Genomic DNA, 24,807 nt, shown 5'->3' with positions numbered 1-24,807 from the left:
TGCGGCTACGACTGCCCATGCACAAGTAAAGGGGTACAGAAAGGCCCCTACTTTTGTACACCGACATTTAGATGATGGGTTGCGAGAGTGACAAAAGCTTAAACCCTAGTTTATGTGCTATTCCGAGAGGGGTTGATTTGGATCCAAAAGTTTAATGCTATGGTTAGATTTATTCTTAATACTTTTCTCGTAGTTGCGGATGCTTGCGAGGGGGTTAATCATAAGTAGGAGGTTTGTTCAAGTAAGAACAGCACCTAAGCACCGGTCCACCCACATATCAAATTATCAAAGTAGCGAACACAGATCAAACCAACTTGATGAAAGTGACTAGATGAAATTCCCATGTACCCTCAAAAATGCTTTGCTTATCATAAGAGACCGTTTTGGCCTGTCCTTTGCCTCAAAAGGATTTGGCTACCTTTGTTACTTTTACCGTTACTTGCTCGTTATAAATTATCTTGCTATCAAACTACTTGTTACTTATAATTTCAGTACTTGCAGATAATACCTTGCTAAAAACCACTTGTCATTTCCTTCTGCTCCTCATTGGGTTCGACACTCTTACTTATCGAAAGGACTAAGATTGATCCCCTATACTTGTGGGTCATCAAGGCTCTTTTCTGGCACCGTTGCCGGTGAGTGAAGCGCTCTTGTTAAGTGGAAATCGGTAAGGAAAAATTATTACTATGTGCTGCAATTTATTGTCACTTGTTACTATGGAGAACAATCCTTTGAGGGGTTTGTTCGGGTTATCTTCACCTCAAACTGAACCACAATTAGATGCTTGATACTTCTTGTATTGGTTCCTTTATGAAGAAGACTATTGAATTTAGGTGGGATCTTTTAGAAAGAATTAAACGCAATTCTGAAGATTGGGAACTCGACGAAGGTAAAGAGTGAGGTATTAAACTCAAGTACGATTGTGTTAAATCTTTTATGAATACTGATGCTTTTCAAAAGTTTAGCACTAAATATGGACTTGACTCTGAGATAGTAGCCTACTTCTTTGAATCATTTGCTACTCATGTTGATCTCCCTAAGGAGAAGTGGTTTAAATATCACCCACCTATTAGAAGAAATTAAAGAACCGGTAATAGCTAAAGACGAAACTATTATTTATAATGTTGATCCAGTTGTTCCTACTCCTTATATCGAAAAACCACCTTTCCCTGTTAGGATAAAGTAATACGCTAAAGTTTCAACTGTGGCCAACAAAAGTATATTAGAGCACCTAAACCTGCTGAACAAATTAAAGTAGAACCTAGTGTTGCTATGGTTAAAGATCTCCTGGTTGAAAATATAGATGGGCATGTTATGTACTTCTGTGATGAAGCTGCTAGAATTGCCAAACCCGATGAAAAAGATAAACATAGGCCTATTGTTGGCATGCCTGTTGTCTCAGTTAAAATAGGAGATTACTATTATCATGGTTTATGCGACATAGGTGCTAGCGTGAGTGCTATTCCTTTTACCTTATATCAAGAAATTATGAACGATATAGCAGCCGCTGAAATAGAAGACATATATGTTACTATTAAACTTGCTAATAGAGACACCATCACACCACTTGGGATTGTTAGAGATGTTGAAGTCTTGTGTGGGAAGATAAAATATCCTACTGATTTTCTTGTTCTTGGTTCCCCACAAAATGACTTTTGTCCCATTATCTTTGGTAGACCTTTCTTGAACACCGTTAATGCTAAAATAGATTGTGAGAAATAAACTGTCGGTGTAAGTTTTGGTGATGAGTCTCATGAGTTTAATTTTTCTAAGTTTAGTAGAAAACATCATAAGAAATAATTGCCTAGTAAGGATGAAATAATTGGTATTGCTTCTATTGCCTTGCCTCCTACTGATCCACTAGAACAATATTAGCTAGACCATGAAAATGATATGCATTTGCATGAAAGAAATGAGATAGATAAAATTTTCTTTGAACAACGTCCTCTGCTTAATCACAATTTGCCAATTGAAACTCTAGGAGGTCCTCCTCCACCTAAAGGTGATCCTGTGTTCGAATTAAAACAATTGCCAGACACTTTGAAATATGCTTATCTTGATGAGAAAAAGATATATCCTGTTATTATTAGTGCTAACCTTTCAGAACATGAAGAAGAAAGATTATTGAAGGTTCCGAAGAAGCACCGAGCTGCTATTGGATATACTTTTGATGATTTAAAGGGCATTAGTCCCACTCTTTGTCAGCACAAAATTAATATGGAACCTGATGCTAAACACATTGTTGATCACCAATGATGTTTGAATCCTAAAATGAAAGAAGTGGTAAGAACTGAAATATTGAAGCTTCTGGAAGCAGGTATAATCTATCCCATAGCTGATAGTAGATGGGTAAGTCCTGCTCATTATGTCCCTAAGAAGGGAGGTATTACTGTTGTTCCTAACGATAAGAATGAACTTATTCCATAAAGAATTTTCATTGGTTATAGAATGGTAATTGATTTTAGAAATTAAATAAAGCTACTAGAAAAGATCATTACCCTCTACCTTTTTTTGATCAAATGCTAGAAAGATTATCTAAGCACACACAATTTCGCTTCCTTGATGGATATTCTGGTTTTTCTCAAATACCTGTTTCACAACCTGATCAAGAAAAACCACCTTTACTTGTCCTTTTGGAACTTATGCTTATAGACGTATGCCTTTTGGTTTATGTAATACACCTTCTACCTTTCAAAGATGTATGACTGCTATGTTCTCTGACTTTTTGTGAAAAGATTGTTGAGGTTTTCATGGATGATTTTTCCGTTTACGGAACTTCTTTTGATGATTGCTTAAGCAACCTTGATCGAGTTTTGCAGAGATGTGAGCAAAATAATCTTGTCTTGAACTGGGAGAAGTGACACTTTATGGTTAATGAAGGTATTGTCTTGGGACACAGAATTTCTAAATGAGGTGTTGAGGTGGATTAAGCTAAAGTTGATGCAATTGAGAAAATGCCATGTCCTAAAGATATCAAAGGTATTCGTAGTTTCCTCGGTCATGATGGTTTCTATAGGAGATGTATTAAAGACTTCTCTAAAATTTCTAGGCCTCTTACAAATCTTTTGCAAAAGGATGTTCCATTTTTTTAATGATGACTATGTAGAAGCCTTTGAAACACTTAAGAAAGCCTTAATTTCTGCACCAATTGTGCAACCACCAGATTGGAACTTGCCTTTTGAAATTATGTGTGATGCTAGTGATTATGATGTTGGTGCTGTTCTAGGACAAAGAGTTGATAGGAAATTAAATGTTATTCATTATGCTAGTAAAACTCTAGACAGTGCCCAACGCAATTATGCTACTACTGAGAAATAATTTTTAGCAATGGTGTTTGCTTGTGACAAATTTAGATCTTACATTGTTGATTCTAAAGTAATTGTTCACACCGATCATGCTGCTATAAATATCTTATGGAAAATAAAGATGCTAAACCTAGGCTCATTAGGTGGGTTCTTTTGCTACAAGAATTTGACTTACATACCAATGATAGAAAAGGAGTTGAGAACCCCATGGCTGATAACTTGTCTAGGTTAGAAAATATTCTTGATGACCCACAACCTATTAACGATAGTTTTCTTGATGACTAATTAGCTGCAATAAACGTTTTTCATAACACTCCTTGGTTTGCTGACTATGCTAATTACATTGTTGCTAAATACATACCACCTAGTTTCACATACCAACAAAAAACATTCTTCTATGATTTAAGACATTACTTTTGGGATGACCCACATCTTTATAAAGAAGGAGTAGATGATATTATTTGACATTGTGTACCTGAGCATGAACAGGACCAAATCCTACGGAAATATCACTCTAAAGCTTACGGAGAGCATCATGCGGACGATAGAACTGCTCACAAGGTATTGCAATCTGGTTTTTATTGGCCAACTCTCTTCAAGGATGCCCATAAGTTTGTTTCATCTTGTGATGAATGTCAAAGAACTGGAAACATTGGTAAGCGTCAAGAAATTCCTATGAATTATTCACTTGTGGTTGAACCATTTGATGTTTGGGGATTTGATTATATGGGACCTTTTCCTTCCTCTAGTGGTATACACATATTTTGGTTGTTGTTGATTATGTCACTAAGTGGGTAGAAGTTATTCCAACTAGTAGTGTTGATCACAACACCTCTATTAAAATGCTTAAGGAAGTCATTTTCCCAAGGTTTGGAGTCCCTAGATATTTAATGACTGATGGTGGTTCACATTTTATTCATGGTGCTTTTCGTAAAATGCTTGCTAAGTATGATGTTAACCATAGAATTGCATCGCCTTATCGTCCTCAGTCTAGTGGTCAAGTTGAACTTAGCAATAGAGAAACAAAGTTGATATTACAAAAAACTATCAATAGGTCCCGAAAGAATTGGTCTAAGAAATTAGATGATGCACTTTGAGCCTACAGAACAACATATAAAAATCCTATGGGTATGTCTGCTTATAAAATGGTTTATGGAAAAGCTTGTCATTTGCCTCTTGAGTTAGAACATAAAGCTTATTGGGCAATTAAAGAACTCAACTAGGATTTCAAACTTGCCAGTGAAAAGAGGTTATTTGATATTAGCTCACTAGACGAATGGAGAACCCAAGCTTATGAAAATGCCAAGTTATTTAAAGAAAAAAGTTAAGAGATGACATGACAAAAGAATCCAAAAGCGTGAGTTTAAAGTTGGAGAATATTTTCTTTTGTACAACTCTTGTTTCAGATTCTTTGTAGAAAAACTCCTCTCCAAATGGGAAGGACCCTATGTTATCGAGGAGGTTTATCGATCTGGAGCTATCAAAATAAATAATGCCGAGGGTACCAACCCGAAGGTTGTCAATGGGCAAAGAATAAAATATTATATCTCACGTACGCCCATTAATGTTGAAAGCAATATTATCCAAACTATGACACCGAAAGAGCAAATAAAGGAAACCTTCCGAAACACTCCAGAATCGTTAAAAAGAGGAGGTATGTGATATGGTAAGTAAACGGACTCCAAAAATCCGCAAAAATATTTTTTGTCAGTTTTGGAATATATCAAAAAAATAGGAAAAGAAGAAACAACCAGGAAGGCACCCCTGGTGGGCACAAGACACCAGGGCGCGCTTGGCTTGCGAGGCGTGCCCAGGTGGGTTGTGCCCACCTTGAGTACCTTCCGGACTCTGTTTTTCTTCCGTTTGCTTGTTTCCCAAGATAAAAAATATTTATATACCCCCAAACCTATTGAGCACCGTATCGCGGAGAAATCTTCTGTTTTCTTTTCCTTGATGTTTTCTGACAGATCTAATTCGCCATGGCCGCATCGAGCTCCTCCAAGGACAAGTTCTTCGAGAACGTCATCAACCCATATCTGCGGGAGGTGATGCAGCACACTTAGGCTATCGAGATGCGCTAGGGGGTGCTCCAGATCCGCGATGTGCAAGGCCCCAAGGGGACGGGATCCGTGGAGGCCAGGCTTGAAGCTATGGAGCAGGAGGTCTTCCGGTGCAAGGGGATGGTGGAACATGGACTCAATGCCAATCACCGCATGATCGCGGACTATACCCGTGATCTCAAGGTGGAGGGAAAGTCCATGAAGGACATCGTCTTCACCTTCAACGAGCAAATCAACTTTCTCCAAAGCCAGATCTACGATCTCCAAAACCAAGTCTTTGAATATGAAGCAAGGTTTAAAGGTATGAGTGTGGCTGCCAGTTGCAGGACCCGCGAGACTCACTCCTCCTCTTATGATGGTGAACCTCTTCCATGGAAACCTAAAGATAAGATCGCTACTACTTCATCACCACCACCTCCTTCTTCATCACCAAAGGAAAATTGAGTATCGGGTATGGGCACCCCCCTTGGCTTGTGCCAAGCTTGGGGGAGGTGCCCCGGTATCGTATCACCTCCACATCTTTTTCCTTTACTTATCTTAGTTCGATCCATAGTTATCTTTTGCTTGAGATGAATAAAAGTTTAGTTCGATCCTTTCTTTTCGAGAGTTTGCTTAGTGATCTATCTTTGTAATCGTGTGCGAGATATATAATAAAGTTTGTTTGAGTTTTGTTTTCTTTACTTTCATGTTCAATGAAAAGAAAGGAAATAAATGAAAAAGGTCATATGCTAATCTTATGGTAAGTAATGACGTCACATAAGGAAAAGTATAAGTAGAAAATTTTATTGGAGATTTACAAACATACACTACTGCCGGATGCTGCTAACGCGACACTACGATCAGAGACACTTTCACCAAACTGTGTGCGATGCATTAATCGCAAACGGGATGTAAAAAAACCGTCAAAAAAGGTGCAAAACATTTGCGATGGCGGAGCCATCAAACATGGTTCAGATTTTAGTTGCGTGTGCGATGCAGGACACACAGTTAATCCATTCGAGCTGTTTGCGATGAGGCAGAACAACATAAACGGGCAGCCATATTAATGTATGTGCGATATATGGCATCAGTTTGCTCTGATGAACTGTTTGCTATTAGGGAGTGCAACCGAAACGGTTAGCCAGATCAAGGTGTGTGTGATATACGGCATACAGTTCACTCGAACAAACTGTTTTCGAGTTAGGGAACACAACAGAAACGGTTCAACTTAACAAGATGTGTGTGATACATGGAAAATAGCCGACTCGGATGAACGGAGCGCACCGCGGCTGCCTCAATGGCGAGCAAAACGCTCGGACGAACGCGAGCAGAGCACGACGCGGCCGCCTCAACGGCGAGCAACCACGTGGTCAACCTTCTGCCATCAATAAATTTTGACCTTGTTTCTCGTCACATTGCAGATTACAAAGCAATAAGTAATTGCAAATCTGTTCACACCTATCAAACTAATATGTGTTCACACTTAGCACCAGGCTATAAAAACTACCCACTCGAAATTACTTCACAGTTCCTCTCCTCATCACCCACAAAACTGGTCTTTCCTGTCAAGTCGTTCCGCCATGATCGGTAGGAGGAGTTTAGGGTGGACATATAACAAGGAAGCAAAGACCAAGGCCGTGGAAGCACTAGAGAGGTCCCGCCGTGAAGCCGCAGCCGCAGCAGAGATGTCCCGGCGCGCCGCGGAGCCCTCGAACGAGCTCTCACGGGAACGTGAGGGTTTTCACAAGCGCACTCGCGGCATCGGCCATCGCGATGAGCTGGTATTCCTGAAGTCCTTGGCCGGCGACGACAACATTCTCGCTCGCGTCACTAAGCAGCAGGAGGTAGTCAATGGCTTGATGAAGCTGCTCAAGATTGGCGATGCCTCGGTTGACAAGGCGACCGGCCTCATCGAGCAACTCATGGGTGACAATGCGAAGCTCCTCAAGGCGCTCGCCGAGAAGGAGGAGGAGGCCGCCGGCTGGAAGATGCTGCATGAGCAGAGCAGTGCCTCGGGGATGGCGCTAATAGCGGTCGTCGAGGAACTGATGGGTGACTTGAGGAAGCTCCGGATTGAGTTTGAGCAGGAGGTGGAGGAATCCGTGGCTGCTTTCAAATAAAGTCGTGAGGAATTGAATAAGGAGCTGGAGGATGTCGTCGCCCGACGATCCATCGACGAGTAGACACAGTAGCGACCCAAATCATTGTGTGTAATTTCCTTCTTCTCTTGCCCCCGTGTCTTCCGGTCTTTGCCGCAAGTGGCATTTTAAATTATCCGGAATAAGTAAGACAATTATTATCTGCGCCATTGTAAATTTGTCGCCGTATTATCCGTTGCCATTTTATTTGTGGTCATATTATCCGTTACCCTATGTGGCAATTTAAATTAGGCCGGAATACAAGTTGAAAACACGAACAAAGCAAATGCTTCCATGGGATCACAAGCAAACACCCTCCGTCCAGGTGCTTTAATTAACCCATTAATGGAGAAGTTGTGAGCGAGGCGGGCGGCGGCTGGTGCATGGAGGTCAAAGAGCTCGCTTCCCGGTGAGCATGGGCGGCCTTGCTGCTTGCACGTGTCCCGTCGAGCCTGCGAGGTGGACAGGATGCATGCGTCCCGTTGAGCCTGCACTGCGGACTGCTTGCACGCGTCCCGTCGAGCCTGCACGGCGGACTTCTCGCGCTTGTCCTATCTAATCAAACAGCTACACACACGCCACCGAGTATGGTTAAATTTCAACACGATTAATATAATACAACCGTTTGTGATATTAATGTGTCAGCTTTTTGTTTCAAAAAGGACTTCGTTGGCTACTAATGTGTGCGCCTCTTCTCAAACTGGACGATTTTTTTACCACGACATATATGTGCCATGTCATGAAACCATGCCAAGTTTCATGTTTTTTGGTTGAGTTTTTGATTTACTGCGATTTAAAAACCGAGATTCTCAATGTTTCAGGACGACGACAAGTTTGTAATTCATTCCCATTCCTTAAATGAGACCTAAACATCCACCCAATGACACATGTACGATTTCCCACCCATTTTGCTTCACTGGAGCATGTGCTTGTAGTTCAAATTTGAATTATGGACAACATTAAATGCGTAGAATACTTAATTAGTAATATATACAATGGCCAAACAAACCCTGAACAGTTTCAAATTTCAGCATGACACTCCTATTATTCTATGTTGCCTGTGGAAAACAAAGTTCAAGGCGAGAAGAGGCAACGATTATCGTTGCGCCCACAAGAGGGGCATGTTTCCCTACCGGAACCACGAGGGTTGCGACAGGCTCCGGTTTGTAAGAGGCTTGTAATATAGCTTTGCCCAAATTGGAGAAGTATATGTACCATGTAGTGACCCCATGCCAAGTTTCATGATTTCCTGGTGAGTTTTGGATTTACAGAGATTTAAAAACCGAGATTCGCAATGTTTGTGGCCAAGCGAGGACGGCGAGACGGTTGAATTCGTTCCCATTCGTTCCATGGGACCTAAACATTCACCCCAAGGAAACATGTACGTTTTTTCTAGCCATTTTGGTGCACTAGAGCATGTAGTTGTAGTTCGGATTTGAATTATGGACATTAAATGCCTAGAAAACTCAATTAATGAATAAAAAAGGTCAAACGAACCCTGAATAACTTCAAAGTTCAGCGCGAATCTCCCGTTGTTCCGTCTTGCGTGTAGAAGAAATTACGAGGCTCGAAGAGGGAGCGATTATCGTTTGGCCCACAAGGGGACATGTTTCCCTATCGAAACCACGAGAGTTCTTGCGACAGGCTCCAGTTTGTAAGAGATTTATAATAAAGCTTGGCCCAAATTGGCATTGTTTTTACCATGACATATATGTGCCATGACGTGACACCATGCCACCTTTGATGACTTTCTATTGAGTTTTGGATTTATAGGGATTTAAAAACCAAGATTCGAAATGTTTGAGGATGAGCCAGGACACCGGTACAGTTGTAATTCGTTCGCATTCCTGGCATGGGACCTAAACATGCACCCAAGGACACATGTATAATTTTTCTAGCCATTCTGGTGAACTGGAGCATGTAGTTCAGATTTGAATAATGGACATTAAATGCCTAGGAAACTCAATTAGTGTATAAAAAGGCCAAACGAACCCTGAATAAGTTTAAATTTCAGCACGGATATCCTGTCGTTCCATGTTGCCCGTAGAAGAAAATACAAGGCGAAAAGAGGCAGTGATTACGTTTCGCCCACAAGGGGAACACGTTTCCCTATCGGAACCACAAGGCTTCTTTGAGAGAAGCTCCGGTTTGTAAGAGGTTTGTAATAAAGCTTGGCCCAAATTGCACAATATTTTTACCCCGACATATATATGCCATGAGGTGACACCATGCCACCTTTGATGACTTTTTGGTGAGTTTAGGATTTACGGGGATTTAAAAAGCGAGACTCCAAATGTTTGAGGATGAGCCAGGATGCGGGTACGGTTGTAATTCGTTCTCATTCCTGGCATGGGACCTAAACATGCACCGAAGGACACATGTATAAATTTTCTAGCCATTTTGGTGAACTGGAGCATGTATTTGAAGTTCAGATTTGAATATGGACATTAAATGCCTAGGAAACTCAATTAGTGTATAAAAAGGCCAAACAAACCCTGAATAAGTTCAAATTTCAACATGGATATCCTATCGTTCCATGTTGCTTGTAGAAGAAAATACAAGGAGAAAAGAGGCATACGTTTCGCCCACGAGGGGGACACGTTTCCCTATCGAAACCACGAGGCTTCTTTGAGAGAAGCTCCGGTTTGTAAGAGGCTTGTAATAAAACTTGCACCAAAATGGACGAAAAAAATCCTCCACATATATGTGTCATGTCGTGACACCATGCCAGGTTTCACGATTTTCGGGTGAGTTTTGGATTTACGGTGATTTAAAAACCGAGATTCTTCTCACGAAATGTTTTCAAATAGCACACGGTTCACTCACGAAAGCCGTGTGCCTACCAAACCGTGGCCGATGCCCCCCTCCCCCACCCCCTTGCTGCGCGTGCGATCTGAGTCGTGCGTTCTGATTGGCCAGAACCCAAACCCCGCGGATCATACGTGTGCACCGTTGGATGCTCCCAGCTCGAACGGCAACCCTGAGCCCTTTCGACAGCACAAGCAGTACATGGGTAAGCATTGTGCGCATGCATCATGCTAGCTCACGCTTCCTTCTCTACTAGGTTTTCTAAACAGGCTACCATTTCTCGCCACTCCTCTCATCAGTTTCCGCCTCTTCTCCCATCGTTTTCCCGCTACCAGTGTCAGTGCTCATTGAAGGCTAGCGGCGACACACCGGCCATGTAAATATCCCACACAGTTTCTATAATCACAAATGTGTGTGATAGGAGGGAGTAGGTCCCATAGGGTGACCAATGTGAAACGCCTTAATGGCAAGGAGACAATTCTTATCAGCAAGTGGTGGCTTCCCATCCGCTAGCCTAGTAGAATAGAATGCAGAAGTTAAGCGTGCTCAGGCTGGAGTAGTGCAAGGATGGGTGACCCGGTGGGAAGTTGCATATCTCAAGCTTCATTTAAATGCCATGACACGGTCATTATAGAGATATATTATATCTCTATAGTGACCTATCATGGCAATTATATAAACCTTGCGATCCTTGTTTTGCTCATTTGTAGACTATGATTTTATGGGTTATTTTTTGCTCTAAAAAAATTAAAGAATGATTGACTTGACCTGTCATGGCGATTATATAAACCTACTATGTTTTTATGGGTTATTTTTTCTCTAAAAATTAAAGTATGATTGACTTGACTTGTCATGGCGATTATATAAACCTTTTTCAGGTTGCATGCAGGGTATAGGGGCAGGGTGTTCTTCTCGAGCATGTCTCCCTTGTGCGGCTTATAGACGTGGCACATATCTGTGGGCTCCCCGAGGTATATATACTATTCTTTACCGACAATTAGGGGGGCCCACACAATCTATCCCTTTGACCCAACAACGAGAAGGGTTTGACCATGATGGTTTCCTATTGATACTAGTAAGGTACACGAGCATTGCACGCATGAGATTTGGTAACCAAATTATGAATAAATACCACACTATAACATGTAAGCTTTGAGTCATATATGCATGATGTAGATGTTTTTTTAATTCTTATTGTTCATCTCATCCAAAATCAATTAGTTTTATAAAAAAAATCTATTTTAAGATTCATGGAATTGTGCATTTTAAAGCATAAAATAAAAACAAAAAGTGACAATTCATTTAAAAAAAGTTTGGGCAATTAAGATACCGAAGATTCTAGAACAAAGGAGAAGTGCTTGTGTTTTGAGGTTTGTGCATTATGCTTAAGTTCAACCATGGAGTCTTCTAGGTTGTACATGTTAGGGATGAAAACGGAGCGGAAACAGACGGAACTGGGTGCTACCACATTTGTTTTCATATATTTTTGCAAAAGCGAAAACGAATACAGAAACTCCGGAAGTGAATACGGAAACAGATACTACCGAAAACAGACACGGAGCGAATACAAAGCGGACACGGAAACAGAAGTGGGCGTTGAACGAAACTTAAAAAACCCTTGAATCATAGAGAAATACACACAAAACACAACCAAATTTAATGAATTTTTGACATGGCTACAAAATAACATCGTTATGTTAGCACCTTAGTGTAGTATTGTAGTAATACTGAACAATTGCATATACGGTCAAGCTGAGTACATGTGTGGTTGTAGAAGATGAGCTCAAATGATCCATTCTACTCATTGTATAATTGTGTGTTGGTGGTTGGACTACAAAGCAGCCATAGGTCTATAGTAAAAACGGAAATTCCATATTCACGGAAATAGAAAGTTCCGTTTCCACGCATATTCCACCAGAAAACACCGTTCCGTTTTTGTTTCCGTTTCCGCATAAAAAAATTCAACTTCCACTTCCGTTTTGCAAATTTCCATTTCCGGTTTCATATTTCATCCCCGTTTCCATTTTTCCTCCTGTAAAACAGAAAGTTTCCACTCCATTTTCATCCCTAGTACATGTGGCAGAATCTGATGGAATGTAGATGATATCCAATGGCCAGTAGTGCTCGGATTTGGCATCTCTATACCGTCGGATTGTCTTCATCCAACGACCAACTTTCAAAATTATTCACACACTATATAGGGGTATAGATATAGATATAGATGTGTCCCATGCTAGACCAAATAAAGTTTGAGCGCATGCATGGGATGACCCCCCCCCCCCCGCCGCCGCCTCGAAGTTGGCAAACCGACATCGTACGTATTGAACCAGGCTTGGAGTCGGGTACGGTGTTAGGTTTGTAATGTAGTTGGTGGCCCATCAAAGTTGTCCATTCGGGATTTAAACACATCACACACCACCGGACCCATACATATTTTCGGGCCGCATGCAGTGTATACGGGGTCTTCTGATCGACCACGGCTCCCTTGTGCAGTTTCTTGTGATGACACGCATATCTGTGGACTCCTCGAGTTTATATATATCATCCCTTTGACCGATAATGAGGGGTATGTGTTGGCCAATGGATTCCTCCTAGTTCGTGTTAGGGCTGGTCACCGTCACATGTCGCTCAACCAAAGCTCGAGCTCATGCGTTGTCAGGATTCCCTCCCACATGCTCGGATTGCTAGGTTCGACCTACATCATACCCTGCGTATCTCGTCCTTAACTACCTTGCCTTCATGGTTGTTGTTTGTATCGAGAGGTAGGCACCACATCTAAATTGTACATTATTCTATATTGAAAACACACATCACCCCTTCCCAACATACATCATTTTGGGCCGCATGCAAGAGATGTTCGTTTTGTTGTCCCTCTCTTGCAATTTTTATGATGGTTCAATCAATTGGCCCAAGCGGTTTATTGACAACAACAGCTATCATTTGACCAAACAATAGATTCATTGGTCTGTCTTATGGCAGGTCATGGCGACATGCATGTATGACCAAAGTATCGATCATTACGTGCATCCGCCCCGCTGACACGAAGTGGGAGGTGGTGGGCCAAGCATCCTAGCTAGGTATGACATTATGTCATTATAGATATATCCAAGGGTGCTTTCGGGTTTGCGAGGCAGGTGCCACCAAAGTTATGCATTGTGTATTTAAAGTTTTAAACATCCCCAATATTCCTACATATATTTGGCCACTTCCATGTGGTTCTTGACTTCTGGCCCCTCTCATCGATCTTCAACGACGCGCCCAACTGTGGGCCCGCGCGGTCAAAGTTGTGCATTGGAATTTTGAACATCACAGACCACCCTTTTCACTCATATATATTTGGGCCACATGCTGGTGTGGCTGTCTTCTGACCCTCTCTAACGTTTTTTTTGCTACAAAGACTATGATGACGCTCAACGGACACGGGTATAATATCTTAACCGTGTGCGATACAAGTGCCCTGTGAATCACCATGCCTGTGCAAGCACGAGCAAAGGTGGAGGTACTGGCTCAACCGTGTGTGATGCAAGTGCACTGTAAAATCACCACGACGGCGCAAGCGTGAGCAAAGGGTGGAGGTACTGGCTTAACCGTGTGCGATGCAAGTGCGCTGTAAAATCACCACCTGTGCAAGCTAAAGGCGGGTAACTTTATTTGGAAATTAGGACGAACCGTGTGCGATAGACCAGCTAGCTAGAAATATAAAAACAAACTACCCGCCTTGAGCGTTGCAAAAATCGGCGGTTCCACCACTTTTCCTTATTATCATACACGCATATTGTTATTGGGCCCTGCGTGATCTTGGGAACTCCCGCCCTACATAAATTCCTTTACTCAAATTTTAGTAGCCGTCGTACTTCAACCGTCGTCCACACTCGTCCAGCACCGACCTTATAGTAAAAATGCAGTAGCCGAGCCATTTTAACCGTCGCCCTCCCTCGTCCACCACCATCTCCACCCACCATTACTAAAATTTTCAGTAGCCGCGTCGTATCCTCAAACACCCCCCCCACAGTTCCCCACCCGCCCCCTCCCCCCTCGAACCCTAGCTCGCGGCAGCCGCCGGCGCCACCGCCAACCCCTGCCGGTCTGCCTATTCCTCCTAGCTTAGATAATAAAGTTCAGGTCACCCAGCGATTCCCATACCGCCGCCCCACTCCCCTGAGTTTTTAGATGAGGCCTGTGGTGTCCCTTCCCGCGAGATCCACATCCCCTGCTTCAGAATGTCGCAGCCTAAGCTCGACCGGGGAGCTCGACGAGCGTTCGGCCAAGAAGAGGTTTATCATAGCCTCTCCGGCGGACGTTGGCGAGGTGGACGCCATTCGCCCCGACCTTTCGATCCCGGAGCAACATGTTGCCACGAAAGCGGGCGAAGACGTTGACTACGGTGCCATGCCGAAGGCTTCATGTCAGCGGGCTAGCGTACTACTGTATCTCGGGAAAGCTGGCTACGACATCAAGCTCGTCCATGGCGACGGCTTCACGCGGGCCATGTCACAGGTTAAGTGGTCCATCTCCTCCGCCAAGCGGTCATGGATTTACAATATTTATACACTATCGAGCCCATTTTGTCATTTATGAAGGACACGTTCTACGGCGGCGGCTTGGGGTCCTCAATTGCCAAGTTAGATCTCATCGACCACGACCACGAGGAGGGCACCCACGAAGGTTCTTCCAAGGTGAAACAGCCCATCTGTGACATCAGAGAGCGCACCATGGGTCTGTGCTCTTCCATCTGGAGGATCCCGTCCATGAAATGTGAGACAACATCCTATCAGCAAATCTTACCTTTTCTAGTTTCCAAACCGTACCCTTTGTTGTAGTAGCATATGCCGTGCGGTGCTTTAACTGTGCCGTGTTTAATTATTTCAGTTATGCAAAAATGTGTTGTTCAATAGGGCTATGTGATGTTTAAGTATGAATTGTCCACTTCAGTTTCACGAATGGCTATATTTGGTTGTTTATAGTGAGTAGATGCCTTGTTTATCTGTATTTGGTTGTTAGGTTGGTTGGAGTGAGCACTTTTCCAGTTATCGAGCAGATGCCTTGTTTATATGTATTTGGTTCTTAGTTTGGTTGTAGTGAGCATTTGTCCAGTTATCAAGCAGATGCCTTGTTTATATGTATTTGGTTGTTAGGTTGCTTTTTAGCATTTGTCCAGTTATCAAGAAGATGCCTTGTTTATCTGTATATGCTTGTTAGGTTGGTTACAGTGAGCATTTGTCCAGTTTTCAAGCATATGCCCTGTTTATATGTATTTGCTTCTTAGGTTGGTTGCAGTGAGACTCTCTCCAGTTTTCAATGGCTATATTTGGTTGTTATATTGGTTATTTGTGCCTTGTCTATTTCAGTCATTCACAATGTGTTGTTCATTATGTGCAAGTCGGAACTGTGCCGCTCGACTACATGAATACCAGTTTGAACGACTATATTTGGTTCCAGTTATTCCTAGTGTAGTTAACACATGCCCTTTATTTCAGTTTTACACATTTATCCAGTGTGATGTTTAAGCATTACCTACGTTCTATTCATTTTCAACAATACCAGTTTGAATTGCAATATTTGATGGCTGTTAAGCCTGCTGTCGGTAGCATTGCCTTCCATTTTATATCTGCTTTATTAACATGCTGAAACCAATACATTCAAGCTATCATTTGGAGATGATGTTGTTTACCTTTGCTATATTTGTTTGATGTTAAGGTTGTTGTACTTATCATGCCTTTCCACCACTTATGCAGGACAACAACAACAACGGGAGTGGCCACCATTTTCCGCCGAGGTTAGCTTCATCCCTCGGCTTGTACTCCCCCCGTCGTTCCATAATGTAGTGCATATAGATCCAGGCCTGGACACTTGTTAGCTTCTAATATTGACTTGTTGCTTGTAGGTACATATGCCCTTGGCAAGGATCCATGCATCGACCCTTTTTGCGTATGGGACAATGAGATATTCATGAACAAGCATCAAGTGAGGAAACTGATAAGGATTATTAGCAAAAAAATACGAATGGTGGCAAACAAATTATTTGTTTATGCTCTATCCAACAAAACAGTGAGTTGTAGGATGGTAACTACAAACTCTGCAGCCTTCTCTTTTTACTGCCCATAATGAGTTGTTAGACAACAATGTCTAAATCTTTTTCGTTCACAGTGGTTCCCGAAGTAGTTCACTCAAGATTACCTCGCAAAGTACATGATTGGTGGACACGCAATGAAGGTTAAAGTATTTCATCCAGACTACAATGAGCATCGAGAAGTCGTAATGAAGACAATGAAGGATGGACGGGCAGCCATCACAAGGAGTTGGCCTAGAGTCGTGTGTGCATTACGCCTGGAGGAGGGCACAATATGGGCATTCTGCTTCACCTTCTTCAGCAACCAGAATGTCTTTCGCCTCTCTCTTTATAGTCTTTAGTACAACTGTGGTTCACCATTCTATACTTGGTGCTTCTGTAGTTCTTCGGTATATGTACCTGTGCATCGAATTATGCATTCGTGGTTGAACCTATATTTGTAATAAACATGGTTGGATATGAAATAAGTGATTGCCTACTTTCAAAATCAAAACATGTGATTTTTAAATTAGGGATTAATTAGGGATTACACTGCACACGGTTTGCGAAAGCGAAACGTCTGCGATAGACGTGGAGATCAGAAACGTTTCTAGGATCCACTATGTGTGCGATCAATCTCCACTGCACACATGACCTTCTCTTGAAAACTGTTTGCATGAGGCCACCTTGCGCAAACAATTACCACATAAAAACTGTGTGTGATGGACAACCTTTGCCACACAGTTTCATCTACGCACCGTGTGTGATGCATTCAATATGCAAACGGTAAAATTGTTAATATTGTGTGCAATGGCAATGCTATCACAAACGATTTAACAGGGAAAATTGTGTGTGATGTACCTGTGAACGGAAACGTTTTCCTTGGAGCGACTGTGTGGGATGTACATACGAACGGAAACGTTTAGTGGGGACTGACTGTGTGGGATGTACTTGCGACCGAAAACAATTTCGCCTGTATAATTGTATTTTTTAGCTCTACTGTATGTATTACCGTATTTGAGCGCTCGCCGGTCGCACACGACCTCATTTTGCCGAGCGTGTGTGCCAGGAGGGCGTATCCCCGACGCTTTCTGGATCGTGTGGGAAGGACCCCCCTATCGCCCACACTCACTTGGCGATGGTTCCAAACGCCGTCGCGGAAAGGGGTTAAAACCGTTTGTATAGCACCGATGCATACCAATGATAACATTGGTCAATGATGCAATTCATGAAAGAATTAATAAGGGTATAGAAGATTCACATGCAAATACAATATCTTGGACATCTTTTGTGATTGTGAGCCCCCATCAAAATATTAAATGCCAAAATTGTTGACGTTGGACAAGGAAGACAACGTAATGATTTATGTTTTTTCATATTCACATAGAAGTTATATTGTCATAGATCCTTCAACATGTGGTGCTTTCCCCCCATCTTTACTAGCCAAAAATTCCACACTAAGTAGAGATACTACTTGTTCATCCTGAAACCCTTAAACCCAAATCTTGTTTTGAGAGTCAACCACACGTACCTATGGATTGAGTAAGATCCTTCAAGTAAGTTGTCATCGATGCAATAAGGCAATAAAAATTGCTTCTAAAAGTGTTAGATCATTTAGTGTAAGAGAAAATTGAGTGTTGTACGAACTTATGATGGCAAAGAATAAAAGCGACAGACTGCATAATAAAGGTTGCTATCATAAGGGGCAATATAACATGACATTCTTTTGCACTAAAAGATTGAGCATACAAACAAAAACCGCATGGCAACCTCAGCTTCCCTCTGCGAAGGGCCTATCTTTACTTTTATGCAAGAGTCAAAGTTTTTCTCTCTATTCCTTTTTATTTTCTCTTTTAGCAAGCATCATGTGGCGAGGAAAGATCTAGACACATATATCTAGTTGGATATGGATAGCATGAATTATTATTGCTGGCATCATCCTTGAGGTGAGTATGTTGGGAGGCGAAACTATAAGCCCCTATCTTTCTATGTGTCCAGTTGAAACTTTTTGCTCATGTGTATGACGTGAGTGTTAGCAACCATAGAAGACTATATGATGGTTGAGTATGTGGACTTGCCAAAAAAGGCTCCGATACGTGATCCTACCTGAAAAGATGATGAATTGTAGTTGCAAAGTTGACTGAGAACATAGTTTGTTGGTTTCCAATAGAGTTTATGCTTCATACTTTGATGTTGTGATGAATTGTTACTTGTTCATGAGAAGTTTATGCTACAAGTTATGTGATAAAGTTTTATGTTAAAGTTTGTTGCTTTTATAATAATATACATGAGTCTTTTTATGTTCATATTTTGTTTTTATCGACACCTCTCTCTCTAAGCATGTGGACATGTTTTTCGATTTCGGGTTTTGCTTGAGGACAAGCGAGGTCTAAGCTTGGGGGGTTGATACGTCCATTTTGCATCATGTTTTCCTACTGTTATTTATACTATTTTTATGCATAATAATGCTTTCTGGAGTAATTCCAATGCCTTTTCTCTCATAATATGCAAGGTTCACACAAAGAGGGAGAATACGGGCAATTGGAATTCTGGACCTTAAAAAGCTACATCAGGCTACCTATTCTACACAACTCCAAATGAGCTGAAACATTACGGAGATTCTTTATGGAATATATAAGAAATAATGGAGCAAATAAGTACCAGAGGGGGCCCACCAGGTGGGCACAACCCACCTTGGCGCGCCAGGGAGCCCAGGCGTGCCCTGGTCGGTTGAGCCCTCCTCGGCCCACCTCCGGTGCCCCTTTTCTGGTATATAAGTCATTTTGACCTAGAAAAAAAATAAGGAGAGGACTTTCGGGACGAAGCGCCGCCGTCTCGAGGTGGAAATTGGGCAGGAGCACTTTTGCCCTCCGGCGGAGCGATTCCGCCGGGGGACTTCCCTCCCGGAGGGGGAAATCATCGTCATCATCACCACCAGCAACTCTCCCATCTTGGGGAGGGCAATCTCCATCAACATCTTCAACAGCACCATCTCCTCTCAAATTCATCTCTTATGTTCAATATTTGTACCGGAACTATAGATTGGTGCTTGTGGGTGATTAGTAGTGTTGATTACGTCTTGTAGTTAATTAATATATAGTTTATTTGGTGGAAGATTATATGTTCAGATCCATTATGCTATTTAATACCCCTCTGATCTTGAGCATGATTATCATTTGTGAGTAGTTACTTTTATTCTTGAGGCCACGGGAGAAATCTTGTTGCAAGTAATCATGTGACCTTGACATGTGTTCGATATTTTGATGGTATGTATGTTGTGATTCCCTTAGTGGTGTCATGTGAACGTCGACTACATGACACTTCACCATATTTGGGTCTAAGGGAATGCATTGTGGAGTAGTTATTAGATGATGGGTTGCGAGAGTGACAGAAGCTTAAACCCTAATTTATGGGCTATTCCGTAAGGGATTGATTTGGATCCAAAAGTTTAATGCTATGGTTAGATTTATTCTTAATAATTTTCTCGTAGTTGCGGATGTTTGCGAGGGGGTTAATCATAATAAGTAGGAGGTTTGTTCAAGTAAGAACAACACCTAAGCAGTGGTTCACCCACATATCAAATTATCAAAGTAGCGAACACAGATCAAACCAACATGATGAAAGTGACTAGATGAAATTCCCGTGTACCCTCAAGAACACTTGGCTTATCATAAGAGACCGTTTTGGCCTGTCCTTTGCCTCAAAAGGATTGGGCTACCTTGCTGCAGTTTTGTTACCGTTACTGTTACTTGCTCGTTACAAATTATCTTGCTATCAAACTACTCGTTACTTATAATTTCAGTACTTACAGACAATACTTTGCTGAAAACCACTTATCATTTCCTTCTGCTCCTCATTGGGTTCGACACTCTTACTTATCGAAAAGACTACGATTGATGCCCTATACTTGTGGGTCATCAAGGAATAACAATAGAGTATGTGCTAGAGGGCAGGAGAGGTGTGGCAGGGGAGGAGTGAAGGTGGACGAGGGGGTGGATGGGACGCTGATAGGTGGGTCCTCCTTGAAGTTAACAATCAAAGTCATTTATATTAACCTTACAGTGTCATGATGACCTGACCAGTGGGCCTGGTATGTTAGAAATTGGATTAATCGACCCAAACCAGTCGTCAATATCTACTAAAAAAAGTAAAAACATGGATAAATTTTCGGGGCACCCAAGGAATATGATAACAAATCCGAATCTATAATATCTAAATAGTTAATCCTCACTAATTCTAATTCTCTTAACAGGCATCTCTCCACGTCATCAGACATGCCACATCATCATCCACTAGAACTATTTCGTAGCACATGCACTAGAACTATTTCGTAGCACATGCATACCCTCATTTAATTGTTTCATCTTCAATGGTCCAGCATACATGCATACTCTTTGCTAACATACAGTTGCTTCCAAAAACAATAATTTTGATTTAGGTCATTTCATTCATACAAAATTTATCTTTAAAATCCAGCAGCAAATCCGAATTAAAGTAAAATATGATGGGTTGTTCTTTTGCTATTCACTCCTCACCATTGACGTTCATGGCTGTGCGCCTTTGCCGGATGAGGATCCTGTGACGTGGCCAAACCTGCCATCGAGTAACTGACATGCGGGTCCTAGTAAGCATGGCCTCTGCCTCCATCTGCACGGCCTTCAAAGCACGACGCACTCCAAAAATGAAGCACTCGCAATTGGGGCCACCGAGCCGGGTATCCCCAACTTGTCCGTGAGCCACAGTATGTAGTCGGGTCGGGTGGGACCTGTTGGCCAATAAGCCACGGCGGGCATGTCCAGTGTGCGTGTGTGCGCGCGCTGGGCGTGTCGGGCGCTGGTTGTGGCCGCGCCAGGTCCGTGGCATGCGTGCGTGCGTGTGTATCTGGCCATTGTCTAACCATGGTCCGACTAGTGTCCAGGCTGGGCATAGTCTGGGATGTATCTGACTACTGTACGGGCTGCATGTGTGCGTGCGTAGAGTAGGGTAGGGGCACGCGCGTGTGTGTGCATGCGTGGCGTCGGTCCTGGTGAAGCTGTTGGCGGTCGAGGCCGAGTGACCGCGCAGGTCTGTTGCGGGCTCAGCGTAGCAAGCGCATGCGGGAGAGCGTCGTGGGCGCGCATGGAGCGGGCCGGACCAGGCGGAGTAGTGGGTAGAGGCGTGCGGGTAGTGGCCCAGCCTGGCTGGATATAAGGTCACCGCGGTGATCGTTGTAACAGTGTGGTGTCGAGTTCGTGCTCGGAAAATTTGTCGATCGTGCGGCGGGCGTTCGTGCGCCGGAAACCACGTGTCCACCGTGTTCTCCCTCCTTCTTCTTTCTCTGATCATTCGAGCGAGAGTACCGAGAGAGAGAGAGGGTTTAGGTAGACGAGGGAGAGCTAGGGTAGACACCAACAATTGGTATCATGAGCTGGTTCATCTTGGGCGTCGTTACCCTTGCCGGAGGTGTGCCGGTGGTGGCGGCGTTCACCGGCGACTGCGTGGTGAAGCTCCGGGCGGTGTGTCAGCCTGAGGAGATGCGCGGCGCTACGGCCATCATGGTGGACGCGGAGGCGACAGACGTGGAAAGCTCGGCTGCGCGGCTGCGGTTTGCGGCAAGCGCACGGACACGGCGACGCACGACGAGTCCAGGCGTGGTGGTGGCATGCAACTTCAGCGTCGAGCGATGCGGCAACCACGGCCCGGGCGCAGTGAACAGACCGCGGGCGGTGGCGTCCGATGAAGGCGATCAAGACGACGGCGACGACGATGAGCCGGGGCTCCTAGGCTGGCCGTGCGGCGACATCGTGGCTTAGGGGGTGAGTGTTGGCCAATAAGCCACGGCAGGCATGTCCAGTGCGCGTGTGTGCGCGCGCTGGGCGTGTCGGGCGCTGGTTGTGGCCGCGCCAGGTCCGTGGCATGCGTGCGTGCGTGTGTATCTGGCCATTGTCTGACCATGGCCCGACTAGTGTCCAGGCTGGGCATAGTCTGGGATGTATCCGACTAGTGTACGGGCTGCGTGTGTGCGTGCGTAGAGTAGGGTAGGGGCACGCGCGTGTGTGTGCATGCGTGGCGCCGGTCCTGGTGAAGCTGTTGGCGGTCGAGGCCGAGTGACCGCACAGGTCTGTTGCGGGCTCAGCGTAGCGAGCACGTGCGGGAGCGCGTCGTGGGTGCGCATGGAGCGGGCCGGACTAGGCGGGGTAGTGGGTAGAGGCGTGCGGGTAGTGGCCCAGCGCTGGCCCGGATATAAGGTCGCCGCGGTGATCGTTGTAACAGTGTGGTGTCGAGTTCGTGCTCGGAAAATTTACCGTTCGTGCGCCGGAAACCACGTGTCTCCTTCTTTTTTCTGATCGTTCGAGCGAGAGTACCGAGAAAGGGGGTTTAGGTACACGAGGGAGAGCTAGGGTAGACACCAACAGGACCCACCACACCAGACGCACGCTTATCAAGGCAGAGCCACCATCCCCAGCGCGTTCTTCTCCTACAAGCTCACACCACCCGACGCCGCGCTAAACAGTGCGATTCACTGAGCTCCCTCGCTTTCCTCGACGGATACACTACCGCCTCGCGACTTCGCCTCGAGAGACCAATGACCACGCGCGCGACGCAACGCCCTGGCGTCTTCCTGCTCCTCGCTGCCGTCCTTCTCACGGTTGCGGTACAGCCAGCGGCGGCGACGCTGCACCCGGTGGACTACCTGGCGCTGCAGGCCGTTCGGCGCGCGCTCACCGACCTGCCGGGCTCCGGCTTCTTCGCTTCGTGGGACTTCACCGGAGACCCCTGCGGCTTCGCCGGGGTCTCCTGCTCCGGCGATGGCCGGGTCGTCACGCTGGCCCTAGGGGACCCGCGCGCCGGCGCACCGGGCCTCTCGGGCGCATTCCCCTCCGCGGCGCTCGCGCGTCTCTCCGCGCTCAGCTCGCTCTCGCTCGTCCCCGGCCGCGTTTCCGGGGGGTTATCCTCCGCCGTCGCGGCGCTCCCGTCGCTCCGCTCCCGTCGCTCCGCTTCCTCGCTCTATCCGGGAACCTCCCCGGAGCATTCTCCCCTGCTCTTCGGACGGTTGATCTCAGCAAGAACTCCTTCTCCGGCAGGATACCCTCGTCACTGCTACAAATCAGGAGTCTCCGAACGCTCGTCCTCTCCCACAACTCCCTCTCCGGCGAGATCCCCAAGACAGTGAGTTCGCCGCTGGTCCACCTCGACCTCAGGAACAATCGCCTATCCGGCGGCGTCCCGCCGCTCCCGGTGACGGTCGTGTACCTCAGTCTCGCCGGGAACAGGCTCTCCGGCCGCGTGGGCGGCGTCCTTCGCAGACTGACGAGGCTGTCGTTTCTTGACCTCGGCGGGAACTGGTTCTCCGGCGAGGAGCCTGGAGAAGTCTTCTCGTTCCGGATTGGGTACCTGCAGCTGCGCAAGAATGCCTTCTCTGACGAGCTCCGGCCGGCGGGGCGGTTGCCGTCGGGCTCCACGGTGGACCTCAGCCACAACGCGCTATCCGGGCGGGTGCCGGCGGAGCTGGCGAGCGCGGCTGCAGTGTACCTGAACGGGAACAAGTTTGCTGGCGCGGTGCCGGCGGAGATTGTGGCGGCGGCGGAGGGCGGGCGCATGCGGGTGCTCTTCCTTCAAGATAACTTCCTGACCGGCATCAGCGTGCGCGGCCTGCCGTCGAGCGCGCCGGTATGTGCACACTGGAACTGTGTTGCGCCGCCGCCGACCGTGGTGGCCGCGTGCCCGGCCAAGGGCGGCAGGGGGCGGCGCCGGCCGCCGGCTCAGTGCGGCGGGAGGAGGGGGTAATAAGGAAGGAAAGGTTTAAGCCTTTGGGGTTTAGTGGGTAATGATGGTGTCATAGCTCATGACACAGGTGAATAACCATTTTTGGTGTACTAGTGTATAAATATTTCTGTTTTGTGATCTTGCTTTAGATATACGGCCGTAATATTGTCAGGGGTACACATGTAAGGTGGATCTGGTTTGTTTCAGTGTCAGCGATTGCGATTTACATAGAGAAGGGAAACTTGGTGCAAAGAAATGTTGGGCTCTCTGCTATGTTATCTCTAATGAAATGACCACCGATTTGTTGCTCAATGGTTCGAATTGTTATGAAGTGCATCTCGTATTGACTCCTCCTCCTTATCTACTGTAAATATAAGATGAAAAACGTCTTTTATTTCGATACAGAGGGAGTATTATTCTGCATGCAGGACTGAAGAATAATTCAGCACAAACTTGGACATGGGGTGGTCTCGGATCCTAGTTGTGCAGGGCGGTTGGTAGTTTGGAAGTAGAAAAACGAAAAAAAAAAACATAGTAGATGTATTGTTCTGTAATTTGATGGCTTGGGTCGGAAACACTACCAAAGCAAGCATATTCTCATGTGAACATTGCTTACACAAGAAGTTAAACAACAGCGCTCATCCCTTTTTCACTTGTTCTTCCCTCCTTTCTCCTTTCCAAATTCACTTTGGGAACTCACAAGAATGATCCGCCGTTAACGG

General features: G+C 44.9%; 1 pseudogene; it reads left to right on the top strand.

The window, feature by feature from the left end:
* The first annotated feature begins 22,731 nt into the window (after nt 1–22,731).
* Nucleotides 22,732–24,397, top strand: LOC109733006 (uncharacterized; annotated as a pseudogene).
* Nucleotides 24,398–24,807: the final 410 nt, after the last annotated feature.

Source organism: Aegilops tauschii, chromosome 4 (genome assembly GCF_002575655.3).
Source record: "Aegilops tauschii subsp. strangulata cultivar AL8/78 chromosome 4, Aet v6.0, whole genome shotgun sequence".
Lineage (NCBI taxonomy): Eukaryota > Viridiplantae > Streptophyta > Magnoliopsida > Poales > Poaceae > Aegilops > Aegilops tauschii.
The sequence above is the reverse complement of the archived record's forward strand: the minus strand, read 5'-3'. Positions and strand labels throughout refer to the sequence as shown.